We start from the raw sequence: 5,975 nt of genomic DNA on the forward strand, positions 1-5,975 counted from the left end.
ACAAAGAGACCTTGGAGTGCAGGTTCCTAGTTCCTTTGAAGTCGAGTCACAGGTAGGCGGGGTAGTGAATGCAGTGTTTGGTACGCTCCTCATTATTGGTCAATGCATTGAATGCAGCTGTTGTAACGTCATATTGTAGCTGTACAGGGCGCTGATTACAGCTCTTCTGGAATTCTGTTTTCAGTTCCAATCTCCCTGTTCTTGGAATAATGTTGAGAAACTTGAAAGGGTTCAGAAAACATTTGCAAGGATTTTGCCAGGGTTGGACGGTTTGTGCTATTGGGAAAGGCTGAATAGGCTGGGACTATTTTCCCTGGAGAGTTGGAGGCTGAGAGGTGATCTTATAAAATCATGAAGGGCATGGATAAGGTGAGCAGTCAGGGACTTTCTCCCAAGTTCGGTGGGTCCAGAACTGGAGGGTACAGGCTTAAGGTGAGAGGGGAAAGATTTAAAAGGGAGCTAAGGGGCATCTTATTCATGTTGAGGGCATTGCAAGTATGGAATGAACTGCCAGAGGAAGGGGTGGAGGATAGTATAATTGCAGCATTTAAAAGGCTTTTGATTGGGTACATGAAGAGGAAGACTTTAGAGGGATAAGGGTGAACCGCTGGCAATGGGACTCCATTAACGCTCTCCGTTATTGGTCAATGCATTGAATACAGAAACTGGGATGTCATATTGTGGCTGGACAGGACGTTGATTAAGCCACTTCTGGAATTCTGTTTTCAGTTTGAATTTTCCTGTTCTGGGAATGATGCTGTGAAACTTGAAAAGGTTTGGACAAGATTTACAAAAACGTTGCCAGGATTGGAGGATTTGGGCTACAGGGGGAGGCTGAATAGGCTGGGGCTATTTTCTGTGAAGAGTCAAAGACTGTGAGGTGACTTCATGGAGATTTATAAAATCACAAGGGGCGTGGATAAGGTGAGCAGCTGGGTTCCTATTTCCTCAGGTTAGGTGGGTCCAAAACTAGAGCACCTGGGTTTAAGTTGAGAGGGCAAAGATTGAAAAGGGATCTAAGTGGCAACGTTTTCAAGCTGAGTGTGGTGTGTGTATGGGAGGAGTTACCAGATGAAGTAGTGGAGGCTGATAAAATCACAACATTTAAAAGGCTTCCAATTGGGTACATGACTAGGAAGGGTTTTGATGGATACAGGCCAATAGATGGTAAATGGGAATCCATTAGCTTAGGATTCCTTGTTGGACCGAAGGTCTGTTTCTTTGATCTTAATAAATTAAGATGCATTCCTCTATTTTGTGGAGAGGTAGCTGAAGCACAGATAATTATCCTTGGAGCTGAGAAGGTGAAGCAGTGATTTCGATCTGGTGCAGATTAGGTTCCAAGATCTTGAATTTGCAGAGAGAGAGAGGGATTGTTAACACTGTCACAATTTTTAGTAACTACTTTCAAGTAATTGGCAAATAATACAAGGTGAAAATGTGAACACTATTTTACTCAGTAAGTTCTGAGCATTTGGAACAGTCTGAACGACACAGATTCAGCAGGTATTCTGAAACAGACTTGGAATTTTACTTTTTAAGGAAAGATTTGGGGAGCTATGGGCACAAGGGAGGGGACTTGGGACAGATTTGCAGCATCTCCAGAGGGAGACAGTACAGCCCCAATGGGCTGAATAGCCCCCAGCCCCTGTGCTCTGTGATACTGCCCCATTCACTGTGAATGATGAAGCTCATCCCAGGGCAGAGAGAGGGATTAGCCCTCCACTCTCATCACAATGGGGCCCGGCTGATTGACGGCAGCTCCAGACCAATGGGAGGAGAGTCTGTGTGGTCCTGCAGCCATGGGATTGAATGAGGGGTGTGGCCAGCAAGACAACACCTGTCCATGAGCTGTGCAGGTGCAGTGTCACTGTTTGGGGTTGGGAGAGACAGCAGAGACTGGGACAGAGGCTGTTGGACCTGAATTACAAACTCCCGTTAAATTAAAACCAAAAGAACTGCAGAAGATGTAAATCAGAAACAACAACCAGGAGGTTCTGGAAAAGCTCAGCAGGTCTGGCAGTATCTGTGATGAGAAATCATAGTTAAAGTTTCAGACCTAGTGTCCCTTCCTCAGGACAGATGTTACTGAGAAAAGAAGTCAGTTTATGTGCAGAAGTTAGTGTGGGGGGAAGATAAAAGGAGTAAAGGATAGGTGGGGATAGAGTGAGAAGAACGGTTGGATAAAGGATAACGATCTGGCTGGGGAGGGTGACTAGCTGTTAATGGAGACTGTTAGTGGCTAACCATAGGTAGTGTGTAATGGCAGGCTGTGAGAACAAGGCCTGGTGGGTTGGGTAGGGGGCTACGACATGAGGTTGTTAACCTATGGTTAGCCACTAACTGTCTCCATTGTAAGCTGTTGCCCACCTATATCACTCCACGATTGTAGCTGCCGAGGACACAAACCTTTGGAATATCCTCCCTAACCCCCCCTCTCCGCCTTAAAGATGTATCTAAAAATCGTTCTTTTTAATCAACGTTTCCATCATTCGTGAAGCATTTTAGGAGATTTGTCAATGTGAAAGGCTCCATACAATACAGGTAGTTGTTGCTATTGTCTGACATCAGGAGAAACAGGGATGAGCCCTCTCTCTCATACCTGATGAACAGCAGCAAAAGCAGGAAGCACTGAGCATGCTCCAGCCCACAATGGGCCTCGGATTATTGATGTCAGCGCAGGACCAATAAGAGTGGGGGAACGGGGGCTAGAGGTGCTAGTTGGTCCTTCAACCAATCGGAGTGAATGTGGGGCGGGACAATACTCAACCACGTGATAAACGTCACTGACAGCGCAGTGTTGTTGTGACCAAGGCATTGGAAATGTGTGAAAGTGAAGGGCAGGGGAAAGGAAAGACACATTGACCAGGAAGAGAAGGAAATTTTCATGGTATGGGATGAGAGGTTTTATAGAACTTAGTGCACATTGTAAAACACAAATTTGAAAATCCCAAATTCTGCACCATTATCCCTCCCTATAATGCATTTTTCACTCCCTGAAATATCAACTGTGTGTTTCTCCCTCCACAGATACCAGTCATCAGTGCTAAAGCCCCATTGCCTGTGGAGAAGGTGATGTTTGACTTCCTTGTACAGCTGCAATTCGTGTGGTGAAGGTGCTCCCACAATGTGTTTGGGTAAGAGCTGTTATAGATTATTCACTCAGCGACAGTGAAGAGTTGACAATGTATATGCAAATCAACAACAGTTTGTTTTTTTTAATCATGTTTATAATTTCACAGAAATACTATTGAGAACTTCTGACATAAGGCCACAGATGGGGATATTAGGTCAGGTGATCAAAAGAGTTGCCAAATAAGCAGGTTTTCAGGAATACCTTAAAGGACGAAAGCAGGTCTGAGAGGGTTAGGGTGGGAATTCCAGACCGTGTTGCCTTGGCAACAGTAGAAACAGCCAGACAATTGAAGCAATGAATAAACACATCGTTGGGAGTCTGAAAGAAAATGAGCTGTCGGGGTCTCACAGGTTGTGTGGTGCAGGGAGACAGGGATGTTCACAGCCAGGAATTACATCAAGGGTGAGAATTTTAAATTGTTGCTTGTTAATAGGAGCCTTTTGATGGATCAACAAGTTTTGGTACAAGTGAGCACTTGGGCAGTAGGGTTTTAGATACTCTTGAGATTGCATGTAAGTTGAATGTGGGAGGCTGGCCAGGAGTGTGTTTGGATAACGAAGTCTGGAGATAACACAGGGATGGACGAGTATTTCAGTCAATGAGCTGAGACTAGGGTGGAGTTGGGTGACGTCACTAATGTAGAAATAGTGCTTTTGGAGTTGGGCTGCTCCTCCTCCTCATCACTCCTCCTCACCAATTCACAGATATTGTTGTTTGTTCTATCTGTCTGTCTTTTCTGGTTATGTCCTTCTCTCCCATTCTGCTACAAACTAATATTTGACCCCACCGTTGTTGGAAAAACCTGCTCCATCCCAACTCTCCCTTTCCTTTCTGAATTCCTTGTATTTGGTGTCCCTTAAGAATCTCTCCTTGGTCCCTCCTGTTTCTTACCTACATACTGCCAGGAGATGACATCGTCCAAAAGCACCATGTTAGGTTTCACATGTACACTGACAATGCCCAGCTCTCCCTCCTCATCATCCCTCTCCATTACTCAGTTATCAAACTGCTCATCATTCTCCCACTACGGGATCGGCTGCAATTTCCTGCAACGGAACGCTGCAATGGTTAAACCCATTCCCTTCAGTTGCTATTACAAATTACTTTCCCTTACTGCTGAGCCCCTCCCTCTTCCTGGGAACTATCTGGGGCAGAACCACACTCTTCACAATATTGCTCTCATATCTGACCCCAAGGTGACCTTCTCATCAGACCTCTACACAATCACAAACACCCAGGAAGTCTAATCTCTTAAAATGTTGCTTGTCTCCACCTCACCCCAGCTCCATTGCTACTGAAACCACTGACCTGTGTCGGTGTTGCCTTAAACTTGACGAATCCAAAACAGAACCCGTGATTCCGTGACTGACCCAGAATCTGGTTCCAGACTCCCTCATGATGGGAAACATCCTCCCAGTATTTACCCTGTCAAACTCCTTAAGAATCCTACATGTTACAATGAGATCACCTCTCATTCATCCCAAATCCAGTGAGTAGAGTCCGAACTTCTTCAGCCTTTTCTTAAAAGATAATCCCTGCAAACAAGGGTTCATCCCAGTCAATATTCTGTGAAATGCCTCTGATGAATTGATGTATTTCCTTAAATAAAGGGACCAAAACTTCTGTCATTACTCCAGATGTGGTCTGACTCGCACTTTATAAAGTTACTCTCAGGTATATACTCCAAACAACTCCCTTTAAACTTGCACAGATGTTGTTGGAAATGCTCAGCAGGTCATGCAACATCTGTGAAGAAAAATCAGTTAAAGTTTCGGGTCTGGTCACCCTTCCTCAGATACATTAACTCTAATTTCTTTTCACAGATGCTGCTAGACCTGCTGACCTTTTCCAGAAACTTCTGTTTCTCTTCCTGGTTTACAGTATCTTCAGTTGTTTCGGTTTTCATTTCCTTTAAACTTGCCATCTCTTCTTTAGAATTTGTCATTTCCACCTTGGAAAAAAGATTCACATTTGTTTGGTCTCCCCTATCCTTGGAAAAAAGAAACCATGACTAGTCACCCTATCATTGCTCCTCATGATTTTATAAAGTTCGATAAAGCCACCTAAAGTGTCCAGTGCTGCAGGGAAATAGCCTCAGCCGATTCAGCCTCTCCCTATGGTTCAAATGTTCCAGTACTAGCAACACCCTGGAAAAGCTTTTCTGAACTCTTGCAAGTTTCCCAACATCCATCCTATAGCAGGGAGACTGGAATTGAAAGTAGTATGGGGCTTGCAAAAGTGTCCGAGCCAATAAACTGTACAACCGAAACATGGTCTCCCAACTCCTATCCTCGATGCACTGCCCAATAACAGCTAGCATGTCGCACACCACCTTCACCGACCTGTCTACCTTCAACCACACTTTCAAGGAACTATCAACCCACACTGCATGGTCTGTTTGTCTGTCAGCACTTCCCAGGAACTTGTCATTAAGAGGTTGAGTCCTATTCTGGTAACATCTTTCTGAAATCAGGGAGACCACAATTGAATGCAGTATTTTAAAACTGGCCTCACCAATGCCCAACTCAGCCACAACGTGACCTCCTAATCCCTATACTCAGTGACAGGATCCCTACAGTGTGGAAGCAGGCCTTCGGCCCATGAGACTATACCAACCATCGGAACAGCATCCCACCCTAACTCTGTAACCTACCATTACCCAAAGCTAATCCAGCTAACCTGCATGTCTTTGGATTTGTGGGAGGAAATTAAGAGCATCCAGATGAAGCCCACGCAGACACACAGGGAGAATGTGCAAACACCCCACAGACAGTGGAATCGAATCGAATCAGCACATTCCATTCAATGTTAGTGTCCCAAATGCCACTTTCAGCACCTG

At 44.9% G+C, this 5,975-nt stretch overlaps 1 long non-coding RNA gene across 1 annotated transcript in view; it reads left to right on the forward strand.

Moving 5' to 3' along the window:
* The window catches only part of LOC122547855, an 8,560-nt gene that overhangs the window by 1,993 nt on the left and 592 nt on the right, over positions 1-5,975 (forward strand). The window contains exon 2 of the long non-coding RNA XR_006311108.1: positions 3,031-3,137. This is a non-coding gene — a long non-coding RNA (uncharacterized LOC122547855). The remainder of the gene's footprint in view (positions 1-3,030; positions 3,138-5,975) is intronic.

Source organism: Chiloscyllium plagiosum, unplaced genomic scaffold (assembly GCF_004010195.1).
Source record: "Chiloscyllium plagiosum isolate BGI_BamShark_2017 unplaced genomic scaffold, ASM401019v2 scaf_7356, whole genome shotgun sequence".
NCBI classification, from domain to species: domain Eukaryota; kingdom Metazoa; phylum Chordata; class Chondrichthyes; order Orectolobiformes; family Hemiscylliidae; genus Chiloscyllium; species Chiloscyllium plagiosum.